The following is a 14,202-nucleotide window of genomic DNA, read 5'->3' as shown; positions in this document are numbered from 1 at the left end:
GTGAGTCAGAGAGAGGGATAGACAGGGACAGACAGACAGGAACGGAGAGAAATGAGAAGCATCAATCATTAGTTTTTCATTGCGCATTGCAACACCTTAGCTGTTCATTGATTGCTTTCTCATATGTGCCTTGACCACGGGCCTTCAGCAGACCGAGTAACCCCTTGCTGGAGCCAGCGACCTTGGGTTCAAGCTGGTGGGCTTTTTGCTCAAACCAGATGAGCCCGCGCTCAAGCTGGCGACCTCGGGGTCTCAAACCCGGGTCCTCTGCATCCCAGTCCGACACTCTATCCACTGCGCCACCGCCTGGTCAGGCTCACTTTGTTTTTTAATGTTGGGTTTAATCAATAAAATCTCTTGGTAGAAAATCCAGAAAGTTATGATGATGTCATGGTCATCAGCAAGTCCACTTAGCCTTTCTGAAAAGGAGAGGGCATGATCTGCCCTCCTGCCTCACACACCCAGCTGCTCTGGTGATCTGGCCAGCAGAGCGCCCCGCTGCAGTGGAGGCCAGCCTGAAAGGTGTGCTTGGGACTATTCCTATCTCTCCCACCTCTCATGGGACAGAACTACTAAGCCAGGTGATGGCCCTGCGCTTCTATAAATGCAGACCTGGAGTTCTCTGCCTCCTTCGCAGGCTCCATTCCTTAAGCAGGTGTAAGGCCTTTCCCTGGGAAACCAAGCAGGTAAATACATGTGAAGGGCCTCAGATGATGGCTGCTTAACTCTTTGAATCAAGTCCCCACCCTGTTAGCATTTAAAGACTGAACTTCTATTGTGATCACCTCCCTGTTCCCTTTCATCTTCTCCACCTCTGCCTGTCCCAGTGTACCAGGGACCTTGAATCATGTTAGAAAGTGGTATTTAGTGTGTAGCAACACCCCTCCTGGCAGCAGCCCCCTTACCTGTGCAGGGCTCCCATCGCCGGCCTCCTCTGCCTGGAGTCACCAGGGGCAGGAGAACAGTACACAGCGTCAGCAGGATAGACATGAGGGGTCTGGGTCCCAAACTCCATCCAGGGCTCGCACTTGGCCCAAGGGGAGGCAGCTGCTCCTCAGACACCTGGGTCAGCCCTCTTGGCGGGGGGGGGGGGGGACCCCGGCAGTCAGTGGGATGGCCACATGCCCAGAGCCTGTGGCAGGGACAGAGGTGGCCCTGGCAGCAGCCAGCTTCTAGCAGCTCTGCCGGGGAGGCAGGTGGTGCTGGCAGGTCGGGGCTGCAGCCACCCGCCTGTCTATCTCCTCATTTCCGCACAGGCTCAAGTCCTGCTGTGCAGGTGACAGCTGATAACATCTCTGCATGGGCCTTGATTAGTCATTGGCAAAGCACATTTTTCCCAAAGGAAAGACAGAAATAGATCATCCAGCGGCAGAGAGCTGAAAGCAAACCAGAAAAACTCAGAGAACCTGTTTTCCTCGCGTGTAGACTCTACGCTGCAGCCTTTTAGGACTGAGCTCGGCTACCAGCCGGGGAGGGCCGGGAGCCTGTCCCTGAGGGAGCTAGCTGGACTCCAGGCTGCAGGTTCCCCCTCTGTTGGGGTCTGGACAACAGGTCCCCACGCTTCCTGGAGCCCCAGTGGCAGGTCCCAACACTCTGCTGGGTCCCCTGGTGGCAGCAGCAAGTCCCTATTCTCGGCAGTGAACGTCCCCTTTTATCTGGTGCCTGGCCCTCCGGAGGGTGTGTGGGTTTGTCAACTGTTGGGTTTCAGGAATTTCCCTCCGGAGGGAAGTCAGTCCTTCAAGGGAACAGCTAATGAGAAGAGAGAAGAGTCGCCCAGGGGAGGGGAGTGAGCACGTGCGTGTGCAGCGGGTGGTTCATGTCTTCAAGGCCCAGGGTCACTCCAGTCTGACCTCTCAAAACCGCAGTTGAAGTGAAGTGCTGCTGCAGGCGGACAGCCATTACGTGTGATTATTCTTTTTAAAATGCACTGCCTACCGGCCCCTCCCTACATGCTCAGGGACAGGCTGGAAGAGAGCTCCCAGTGGTGGGCAAGGGGTTTATGCCCTCATAGGAGACCCCTGGCACCCCAATCCCACATTGGTAGCTGGCCCTGAGTCGGTAGGACCCCTCTCAGCAGCCCCTAAAACGCATGTTTCAGAGGGACAGCATTGTAGCTGTGAGTCCCAAGACGTCCTGGGGGACCCCAGCTCCAGCTCTGGGCAGAGGCTACATGGGACACAGGTGTTTGTGCGGAGCACTCTCCCTGGGGGTAGGGCTTGCTAGGGGTGGAGACAGAGACAGAAACAGGGAGGGAGGGTGGGGGAGTGTGTCAAGGCTCTTTCTGTAAAACAAACTCTGTGCCTGGGAAGTTTGTCTGTCTCTCTATTTCTCTCTCTCTCTCTCTCAATAAATAGATGATATAAGCATACACACACACACACACATACACACACACACACACACACTCTCACATCTCTAACAGATACTAAGAGGGATGGTTTTCGTACTGATCATACAGTCTCAGTTACCTAGGGTCATATGAAGAAAACCTGGAAATGGTTCTTATTACACAAGACCCCATTATCTACACTAGGGGAACCCTTGTGTTGGGCCCCCCTCACCTATACTCCAGGATTCCCTGCCAGCTCAGACCTGGCAGGGCCCACAGTGTAGGGACAGAGGCTTCTGAGCCACAGGATCTTAGGAGCTGTGGAACGGCAAACACACAGTATACTTCATTATAACCATTATCTGATAAAAGGAAGGACATGGTCCCCCAGATCTATGGGGAAAGGAGAGCTGTTTAAACTGGGTAAATTGAGCTTTCCTCATTTCCCTCCCAATTGATGAGAACTTTGTGAGTCACAGTGGCCCTGGGTGGTGTGGGAGCAGGTCAGGATGGCAGGGGACTTCCCACAGGATAGTAGATGTCACTTGTGCAGACCCTGTCACTGTGACTCCTGTTAACCTCACTAGATGACCCTTGACCTCTGATCCCAAGCCTCTCACTGACCTTTAACTGGTTGATTAAAGTGAGAGCATGTGTCAGATTTGAAGAATCAAAATTATGTTGCCTTGAACCCTCCCAGGAAAGGTTTCCTTCTATTACATCCGACCCAGTAATGCTAGTAATGCTCTTGATGACAAATGGGGTAATTAGTGGGATCTTGTTCATATTTAAAAATACAGAACTATGTGCCTGAATGCAGAATGAGGCTCAGAATTGCTCTCGCTAGACGGGATGCTGGATGTCCCTGGACAAGTCACTGAAATGATCTGAATGTCGATTCCCTACCTGTAAAAGGTGCCTGGTGGAGACCTACATGGTAGGAAGAACCGGCAAATTAAGTGCTGGGTGTAATTTGCATAAAGCAGCATTTTTGCAGACACATCTCCAGCATATGGGCTCTACGATGTTCAGCGAGAACAGGAGTCTCAGGTATGAGATTCCTCCAGGTCCCCTCACTGGGAACAAACCAGCACACCCACGCAATGAATGTTCTGAGGCCCTGACAACAAAGAACCTGCTTCAATTTCTGCCCCCTTTCCTCCATGCTGAAATCACCTTCCCCATATCACACAAGCTAAGGTCATGGAAATGTGTCCGAGGAACCCACTAGACCAGTGCAGGTAAAAGAGCAAAGCGTGGCCCTGCCACAGAGTCACAGCCCAGAGCTGCTTCCATGACTGTTCAGAGCCTGCCCAGACCTTCTATCCTCAGATGTCAGTCCCAGGAAGCAGGTTGGCTAGAGTTTCTGTTGTCAGCCTGACACAGCCCCAACCAGCCTCAGGAGCCAGGCCACAGATCAGTTTATCCTGGTTTGCCAACTGCCTCCAAATGAGAACATAGAAAATCTCCCAAGAATTTGCCCCCAACACATCCTGTTTGGCTCTGCTGCAGACCTTTGTCACTCACCTCTGCTCACTCACCAGCAGAGAGGAGGGCTACACTGACTCCGCTGAGACATAGTTATTTACTCAAGTGGGGTGAACATGCATCACAGGAAGTCGTCCAGGGCTTACTTACCTTGCAACAATAACTCTGAGAGCATCACCATGTGGCTGAAGGTGGCCCTCCGTGTGTCCCCGTCTCCTCAGTGACTGTTCAACATATCCCAACCAGGGAATGAAGCTTTCTCTAAGAAAATGAGGTATAGTGACAAGTAAAAGTGGAATTTGAAATAACTCCATGTTACAAAAACAATACTGGAATACTGAAATACTGGGGGCGGGGGGAAAGACAGCACTTGACATGTGACCATGGGTCTAGAGCAGCGGTTCTCAACCTGTGAGAACCGCTGGTCTAGAGAGACAAGAATTGTTGGCAGGCTTGGACCATGAGCAATGGCCACCTCCCTGGTCTCACTGCTCCTGAGCCCGCGCCCAAGCAGGCTCCCGCCTGGCACCCAGCCATCAGTCACTGGCACCTGGAGGAGTGCCTGTGAGGCCCAGTGTCTCTAGGAGAGGTAGGTTAGAATTCCACTTAGAAAGTGATTCAATAAGAGAGGTCTCCTAAGATTATCAAATAAGGGAGTGAGAGTTTGTTTTTCTTATCACCAGAGTTATTTGGATCTGCAGGCAATTAACCCTTTGTCCCCTGAAAAATTACTGTAAATATTCCCTCCCTATGGTCTCTCTCTCTCCCTCCCTCCTTCCCTCCCTCCCTCCCTCCCTCCCTCCCTCCCTCCCTTCCTTCCTTCCTTCCTTCCTTCCTTCCTTCCTTCCTTCCTTCCTTCCTTCCTTCCTCTCTCTCTCTCTCTCTTTCTTTCTATGCTTTGGTTTAATTGCTTTTTTAAAAAAAAATAATACTTTTTGATTCTTTTGTCTTTTGCCAGGTATTTTAAGCTTTTATTTAGTCAGTAACATTTTCCTTAAGATTTATGGGCCTTAAAATACAATTTTTAAATTTCTCTGCTGTTGTGTTTTATGTTTATGTTTAGCTCTATTCCATTTGGAGTGTGAGCATGAATATTGGCAATGCAATGAGTGGAACTCTGATTCCAGAAGCTGTTATGCACCATTTATTAAATACCTCTCCTTCCCCACACCTTGAAATGTCACATTTATGATGGATTAGGTTCTTATATACACTTGGATCCAGTCCATTAGCCTCTGTTTTAAAATCCTTTGGTCTCTTTCCTTTGCCAGCATATCATCTAGATAACTGTTCATGCCTACAGATAATGTATATACACATTACCTTTCCCTTTTCACAAACGTATTAGCAATTCTTACATATATTCTCTTCCATATGAACTTTAAAAATTACTAGTTTTCATCTTTACTTCCCAAATGGAAATCAAACAAACAATCAAAAAACACTATAGGAATACCTACTGGAATGTCATGAGATTGTAGATTAACTTCAGAACAATGAGCATTTTTATGATATGACATCTTCCCACTCAGGAACATGTGTATCCCTCTGTTTATTACAATCTTGGGTTCTCCACTTTTTCTGTAACGTCATTCCTATAAATATCCTATAAATATTATATATTATATTCTTATACAGTATGTGAATGTGTGTGTTTCTGAGCTCTCTGTTTTGTTCCATTTCTCCCTATAATTCTGTCCATTGTTGCACCATAAATTTGGATGCCATGTTGTTAGGTGCATATATGTTTGTGATCATTATATGCTCCTTAATTGTTTTTTTTCCTGGTTGGTATAGAACATTCCTCTTTATCCAAAAGTTCCTATATTTCTAGAAGTTTGTTGAATGTGTTTTGTTACTTTGGTTGTGATCTTTTTCTTATATATCCTTACAAAAACAATGCATCTTTGTCTACTGCCCAGTGTTGATACTTTTAAAATCTGGGCAAAGCCTGACCAGGCGGTGGCGCAGTGGATAGAGCGTCGGACTGGGATGCAGAGGACCCAGGTTCGAGACCCCGAGGTCATCAGCTTGAGCACAGGCTCATCTGGTTTGAGGAAAAGCCCACCAGCTTGAACCCAAGGTCGCTGGCTCCAGCAAGGGGTTACTCGGTCTGCTGAAGACCCGCGGTCAAGGCACGTATGAGAGAGCAATCAATGAACAACTAAGGTGTTGCAATGTGCAATGAAAAACTAATGATTGATGCTTCTCATCTCTCTCCGTTCCTGTCTGTCTGTCCCTGTCTATCCCTCTCTCTGACTCTCTCTCTGTCTCTGTAAAATAAATAAATAAATAAATAAAAATTAAAAAAAGAAAAGAACATTATAAAATCTGGGCGAAGCACTCAAAGTTGTAGAAATTGACTTGCTCTCTGTAGAAAACATGGCAATAAGAGATAAAGATGGACAGAAACTGAGATTTACACAAACCACAAGAAAAGAGGAAAAGGAGTAAACAGTGTTAGGGGAGAGCTAACATTGCCAAGAGACCATGGTTGACAAGAAATCCTATTGCAGCATCAGGAGTGGCAAAACAAAGAAAATGTTGCTGGGTTTGTAAAATTATGACAATGACCTGAAACCTCTTTGTATCCTTCAGCTGCAGAAGAGGGACTTTACAGAGAACAAACATGTAGGAACAGAGAGCTGATCCCAATGCTGACCTACAACTAAAGTGTTTACAAAGTGGAGTCAGTCCCAGGGTCTCTTCTTCTTTGCCTTTAATATGAGTGCACTTCATCCAATCAGTTGAAAGCCCTTAGAAAAAGACAAGTTCAAGGAGAGAGGGAATCTGCATTTAGACTTGAGCTGCAATACCAGCTCTTCCCTGGGTCTCCAGCCTACCAGCCTGCCCTACAGATTTGGGGCTTTATGGAGTTGCTAGCCTCCACAATCATAGGAGCCAATCCCTTCAAATATTTCTCCCAATACATAGGTAGATGATAGAGTTAGATGATTGATAGATAGATAGATAGATACAAAGATAGATAGATGAAATAGCTGTATCTATATATGTCAATTTCTCCTATTGGTTCTATTTCCGGTAGTACCCTGACTACTATAACAAAGGCAGCTTGTCTTAAATTATCTTCCAAGACACAGCCCAAGGTGGGGATGGGAGAGTTGGGGAGGGGAAGGGGAGGTGAAGAAAGTTGAGCTGGGAAGGTAAAATTCCTGAATGCTGGCTCCTATGTATACAGAGCAGTTTGCTTTCATTTTTCCTATAAATTGGAGTCCCGCTTAATGCTACTTTAGGGGGAAAGATTCTCCTAGATTAAAATTTAAGTCTGGAAACCACTGTTCTGGAAATTTCAATGTGACAAATCTGCGTGGGATCCAACAGTGGGATCTTTTTTCAATAAGCCCCTTTCCCTGAGTAGGTGATGGTGTGCCTGAGGATTTGTTTACTGCTTTCTACACCATTCTGTCCTACAATAGATCCCATATATGTCTCAGAGATCTTTTTTTTTTTTTTTCTTTTTCTGAAGCTGGAAACGGGGAGAGACAGTCAGACAGACTCCCGCATGCGCCCGACCGGGATCTACCCGGCACGCCCACCAGGGGCGACGCTCTGCCCACCAGGGGGCGATACTCTGCCCCTCTGGGGCATCGCTCTGCCGTGACCAGAGCCACTCTAGCGCCTGGGGCAGAGGCCAAGGAGCCATCCCCAGCACCTGGGCCATCTTTGCTCCAATGGAGCCTTGGCTGCAGGAGGGGAAGAGAGAGACAGAGAGGAAGGAGGGGGGGGGCGGTGGAGAAGCAAATGGGCGCTTCTCCTATGTGCCCTGGCCGGGAATCAAACCCGGGTCCCCCGCACGCCAGGCCGACGCTCTACCGCTGAGCCAACCGGGCAGGGCCTATGTCTCAGAGATCTTGAGTAAGGATGCCACCTAGGCGAGTCCTGTCCCAGGCCTCAGTACATTATGTCATATATTTAAAAATATTTTATTTATTCATTTTAGAGAGGGGAGAAAGGGAGAGAGAAACAGAGAGAGAGAGAGAGAGAGAGAGAGAGACAGAGAGAGAGACAGAGAGAAGAGGAGGAGGAGCAGGAAGCATCAACTCCTATATGTGCCTTGACCAGGCAAGCCCAGGGTTTCGAACCTGCAACCTCAGTGTTTCAGGTCAACACTTTATTCACTGTGCCACCACAGGTCATATTTGAGATTCAAAAAGGGGCCTTGGTGGTTTTTCTTTGAAAGCTCTGGACTCAGCTGGGTTTGCTCACAGCAGGTATCTAGCTCATGTTTGGGTAGCGAATGTGGGATGGGCTGAAGGAAACTCTGTTTCTCAAAGAAGGACACAATTTATGGCCAGGAGCATGCCCAGAGGAAAACACACTGAATTTCTCTTTACTACTCTTCTGAACACCAAAACCTTCTGTCCCAAAACCCAACTAATTATGTCTGGAAGCAAATTTACTGCTGAAGTAGTCATCTCTAAGGACCTACCCATGATGTTTTCTAGTAGAGAAACCAATGAGGGGTGGGGGTAGAAGGACATATTTCCCTCATTCTCTCCCATAACTGGTTTTTAGCTTATTTCAAATACCAAAAACCGCATTAGTTTAATCACTGCAGTTGGTTTTATTAGGCGGGTATAAAAAGGGAGCACCCGCAAAGGTGGCCAAGTACAGGGGGCTTTCTGCTCAGTGCTGTTCATGGGACTCCCTTGCTCTGAAGGGAGGACATGGGGGCCAGGCGCATTGCTCTGCGGGGACAAATGGCACTTGCTTAGCCTTGCACTAAGGCCACCAGGTTGCTTCCTGTCCCTGGCTCACCAAGCCTGTCATTTTCAGCTGTGTGGGGCACCAGTCCCACCTCCAGGCAAAACCTATCCTTACCACACAAAGCATGTTCTTAAAATTCTTTACAGCTTAACCTACATTAATCTAACCCCGATGAAAGCATAGGTTTTACCTTCTGCTCCGAGCTGCATTGTAATTTCCCCCAACAACCTGCTGAAAAGACCCAGGGAACCTTAGCAACCGGCAGCCGGCCTGGAGGGAAGCTGCAATTACCTGGGTGCGAGGCCGGCGGGCAGCGGCACCCACTTCAAAGGCGCGGGGGGGGGGGGGGGGGGGGGCGGGCGCGGGCAGAGCTGTAATTAGCAAGGCCCCCGGGCACCACAGGGCCGGCTGCCGAGGAGCAACAAAGCCCCGCGTGCGCACTCACAGCCGGCGGGAACAAAGGCGCCCGGCGTTTGATGTGAATCACCCAGAGTCCAGGAAGAGGGCCGCGCACACCTCTGCCCTGCAACCGGGACCCCTGCAGGCCAGCCGCCCATCCTGCTCCTGGTCCCTGTACCTTGGGGATGCCATGAGGAGGCTAGGCTTTGGGGAGATGGACCAGACACGGCTGCTCCTTACCCTAGTAAGAGCGTGTCGGAGACGCTTTGGTCTGCCCTTCCAGAGGGTGGGATGGGGTGAGTCTGCGGGGGACCCTGGGTGGTCCGCACTCCAGCCAGCAAGTCAGGCAGAACGCACATCTTCACTGGTCTGGACGCATCTTGGGTGCCTGTATAGGAAGGGGCCTCAAGAGCAGGGGCCACACCCTTCCTGCCACAGGGAACTTGGGAATTGGAGAGGGTACTCATGGGCTTGGCATGCCTACTGAAGGACCCACGTGGAGAGAAGAAGTGTAGGATTCCCGGTGGCTGGTCCCAGACTAGCCCCAAATCAGAGTTTTTGGCCTCTGTGTTGGTGTCCTATCCTTGTTATCTGAAGACATTTTTAAAATCACATCTTCCAAGGACACAGGATGTTAGAATGCTATCACCAAGGCATCTCTGTGTTCAACCTAAAATATTATGTGGCCATCTGTTGCTGTTCAATTAGGTAATGCACAATCTCTCAGCTTCAGTAGAAATACAGTTTGGGGGCATTTGTGGACTTTCTTAATCCTGCATTAAGAGTTCCTGTGGCACCATCTTCTTGCCTGTAGGGGGTTGGCTGACTTACTTTGCCTCAACAGTGAGATAATAGATCATAATGGAGCCTGCCTCAGGGGTGGTGGGGCTCAGGGTGAATGCACAGTCTTGTGTTGTTACCCCAACTCCATCCCACCATCAGCCCTTTTCCTGGACTCACCTGCAGACCTCCCAATCCTGCCTGCTACATGCCCACACGCTGATCAGAGGCTCCTGTACCCTTCCGGGTAGCTTTCTGCTTTCACTTCTCCCAAAGGCTGAATGACCTCACTTTCAATAGGAAGTGGGAATCCACGGACTGCAGTGCCTGCTAATCCCTGCCGGGTCCACACACCTGCCCACTTCCTTGCCGCCCCTTGCACTGTGGATGAGGTCATGTCCCTTTTCCAGTCCACTGCCATCTCAGCCATTTGGGTTTGTCCATCCCCTCCTACTCTCCAAGGTCCTCCTTCCTAGGGAGCCCCATCCCTCATCAGTCCTGCCACTTTTTCCCACTAAGACCCATTTATACTATCTGCTAAAGGACTGCTCTGGAGAGTGGTTCTCAAAGTCTGGTGCACAGGAACCCCTGAGGGTTCTAGCTGGAGACCAGGACTGCCCTGACCGCATGCAGAGAAATACTGCCGCTTCTCCTTCTACCGGACGTGCAGGTCCCCCCCCCCCCCCCGGGCTCTCCCTCTATGCTGGGGAGATATACCCTTGTGCTGTTCCCATCAGTGGATGTGCTTCAATCTCCCCCTCAACTCCTCACACCTTCACCGCCAGCTTCACCAGCCATGCTGGTGCAGGCAGCGAGCTTCTTGTCCCTTAAGCCTTGGTTCCTCAGCCCCTCATGTCCATGAGGGACTCAGTAAACAAGTGATGTGCATGCTTGGATGCTACATGCAATACTTAGGTCAAAGGACTTGAAAGATAACCAAGGCCTTCCTATCGCAAGGCCCCATGGGTTTCCCCAAAGAAACAGAGGCCTCAATGGGAGTTCAAGTTGCTGCACTGTGGTGCCTTCCAGTGGAGCTGCTGCTGACTTCCAAAATCCCGTGTCATTCATGAACTCAATAAACATGAATAGGGTGCTTTCCAGCTACGAGTTAGACCCTGGACTGCTCGCTGCGATGGTGGGAGCTGAGACAGGGGCACCCAAGTGCAGTGCTGTGACAGGCAAGTCCGGCAGGGAGTGAGATCAGATGTGGAGAGGATGGCAGGAGAGAGTCAGCCCTCCACTCGTCAGGGAGCCTCTCTGATGATGGGGGTCAGAGCTGCCATGGGCTTCTCAGGCAGTGGGAGCAGAGTGGAAAACCTTGAGACAGGAAGAGCTGGAGGGTTCTAGAAAGAAATGAGCCCCTTGTGGAGAGGAAAGTGAGAGAAGCAGAAGACAGCCAGAGGAACACAGAGAGATCCAGAGGCCATGAGGCCACTGGGGAGGCTGCATGCCACCATATGCCAAGGTGGCAAGTAGGGCTCAGATCACAGGTAAAACAGTGCCTTTGGCAAATGGCCATCTTCTCTGGACCCTATGTGGTGTCGCTCCATGTGTCTGTATCCTAATATCTTCTTTTTATAAGGATGTCAGTCATGGTGAATTAGGGCCCACCCTAAAGACCCCATTTGACCTTAATCATCTCTCTGAAGATCCTATCTCCAAATACAGGCACACTCTGAGGTACTGGGGGTTAGGACTTCAACATACAAAGTTTGGGGACATAACTCAGCCCATAAGAGCCATCATCGTAGAAGAGAGGGTTTAAGTCATTATTTATTTAAGACAAAAGTAAATACATAAAAGCAGGTTGTGGTATGAGTCCTTTTCTTGGTGTCAGGAGTAAAATTGGCCACACTATGACTCTTGGTCTTCACTGGGTGATATTCCCGGTGAAGGATGTGGGAGAGTGAGCACAGCAGATCCCATGGGAAGCTCGTTTCTTACACGTTGCGTACATTAAGTTGAATATAAGCAATATGTTGTGGTGGAAATAACTGCATTTTTCTTAGCTAGAGTTCTGGAAGCACCGTGAGTTTGGAGCCCAGGTCTTATCCATGCCAGTGACACACACACTTCCATGTGGTTCCATAGGAATGTGTTCACCCATCCTCTGGCAGGGGTTAGGTGTGCGGTCCGGTCCCTGTAATGTGCAGAGGTAGAGGGAAAGGGCTCCAGCCTTTGGCATCATGGCTTTGGGGCTGATGGTTTCCAGCCTGCTGGTTCTATCCTCAAAGGATGAGACATGGGGGGAAATAAAATAAGAATGTGCTCATGTCTTATTTGTGTAATTTGTTAAAAATAATGACAGAAAAGCCATTGAGCATTGACAGCTTTATTCCCCGCTGACAGATTTGAGGGGTGCTATCAGCTGGGAAGCCTTTGCAGTAGTCTAGGATGGTCCTAGTCTGTTACAGCCTGCAAATAAATTACCTCATTTAGACATACATGTGCTTTTAAGAATAATTTTATTTTTCTTATTACACAAATAAAAAATAGGGCCATTGTAGAAACCTCATCACAGACTGATGACAAAGAGAAGGAAATGAAAATGATCTGTAGCCCTGCTGTCAGAGGCAGGCCCTTAGCATCTCGGAGTATGGCAGCAAGAGTCATGTGCACACAATATGCTATACACACATCATCAGTATAGAGACACTCTCTCCTCTCCGCCATCTCCACTTAGCTGACGATGTAGCTGACGATGAGTCAACATAAGCATGGAGGCCGCTCTTGCAAACAGCTCAAGCTCCCGTGCAAGACATGCTGCCATATCCCCTTTCTACCGGCATCTGGGAGAGGGGAGGCCCACCTGGGTGTGGAAGGCCCAGCTCCTTCCCTGTGCGGCGGAGGAGAGCTGGCCCAGGAGTTCTGAACCAGACCAGGACCCCCATGTGTCCCTCTCCCTGCAGCCCAGGCTCCCCACCTCCGCCTCCCCTGCAGGGCACAGGACATCTATCTCTTCAAAGGGATAGCACCCATTTGTTCAGAGCTGGCCTCCTTGCATGTCACTGTGGCTCTTTGCCTGAGGCCAAGCCTCTGGACTGGGGCACCACCCATGGGTGAGAGGGAGGGCAAGTCCCTTCGGTTTGCTGAGCTTCCCTTTCCTGGTCTTACAATGGGAACACCAGTGGTGACTGCCACCCTGCCTCCCTGAGTTAGTAGTGCCAAGCAGGTGACCTGGACTCACTGTGGGAGGGTCTTTGCCCAGCCCCGGCCAGGGTCCTGGAGAGGGTAAAAAGAAACGGGCTGATTCCATCCATACGAAGTGCAGTGGCTACATTGAAATGTCACTGCAACTCCTGGACACTCATACTTTTCCTCCTGAAGTTCCCAAAGCAGAATGTGGTCCACCCTTTGTCCCTCCCCTGAGCAGAGCGCAGCTTTTTTCCCTTTGCCTGCTACATGGAGCCTCTCTCCGTGTGGATTTGTTGTCTCACGTGACGTCAGGTGTAAGCATGGTCTAGGCCTTTGGGACACACATTTAATCTTGTACTTCCCCAGACTCGGTGAAGTGGGGAGGAATCTAGTCAGAGCTTGGACAGTGACCACATAGCTCTGCGGACTCCTGGGACTCAGGCCGCTGGGCCTGCCCTCTCCCACCCATCCCTCCAATTTCTCTCCATCTCCCCACCTCCCCCCAGGGCCTATCCCCTAAGCCTCCTCTCTATGCATAGCTGGGACACTCCCTGCTGACCAGGCCTCCCTTGCCCGCTCCTGGCTCAGCTGGGCAGCATTGGGAGATGGTCCTGGGGTCTCGAGACCCCAACCCCAAAAACAGACATCCGGGAGCTGCTCCAGGAGATGACTAGGACACCATCAGGACAGAGCGGCAGCTCTTGAAGAGAAGGGCTCCAGGGGACCGACCACCTTGGAGCAGTGGGGACGACAGGGACAGGGAGGGGACAAGGGAGGAACAAGCAGGGGCTTCACTCTCTCTGCTGTCCTGTGCACAGCCCAGCGTGGGATCCCTGGTCCTGGAGGGGCCACAGCTGGGGTTTCTCCTCTGACCCCAGTGAGGAAGAGTTAATGTCCCAGGATGGCAGATGAACACTTGTGAAATGGAGGCCCAGGAACTCTGTGTGGGACTCAGTGAGCCTTGAATGGGACCTCTGATGACCACATAGAAGTTATCTGAAAGACGGAATGTTAGGGCACAGTCTGAAGGGGTGCTCTAGGTCGGAGAAAGAGTAGGCGACAGTCTCCAAGTCCAGGCCCTGGCCTGCTGCACGGGGAAGAGTGGGAGAGGGGCTCCAGCACCTACTGACCAGCCAGCCCAGCTGAGCAAATGCCCCCTTTCCAGGACCTCGACTGCTCCCAGCACATTTACCAAGCAGAGGCCCTGCCCTCCGATCACAACTGAACACAGGAGGCAGGAAAACTCTGCTGTGTGTTTTGGCTCGGAGCCAAGGCCAACAGCTGGGCAGAACCTGTAGAAAATTTTTCCACTGGAGACACCTCCACTCAGCTGTTAGCTGGTT

General features: G+C 50.3%; 1 pseudogene; it reads left to right on the top strand.

The window, feature by feature from the left end:
• Positions 1 to 11,831: 11,831 nt before the first annotated feature.
• On the top strand, positions 11,832 to 11,970 carry LOC136396029 (small nucleolar RNA SNORA57; annotated as a pseudogene).
• The last annotated feature ends 2,232 nt before the right edge of the window (positions 11,971 to 14,202 follow it).

Source organism: Saccopteryx leptura, chromosome 2 (genome assembly GCF_036850995.1).
Source record: "Saccopteryx leptura isolate mSacLep1 chromosome 2, mSacLep1_pri_phased_curated, whole genome shotgun sequence".
Classification (NCBI taxonomy): Eukaryota; Metazoa; Chordata; class Mammalia; order Chiroptera; family Emballonuridae; genus Saccopteryx; species Saccopteryx leptura.
The sequence above is the reverse complement of the archived record's forward strand: the minus strand, read 5'-3'. Positions and strand labels throughout refer to the sequence as shown.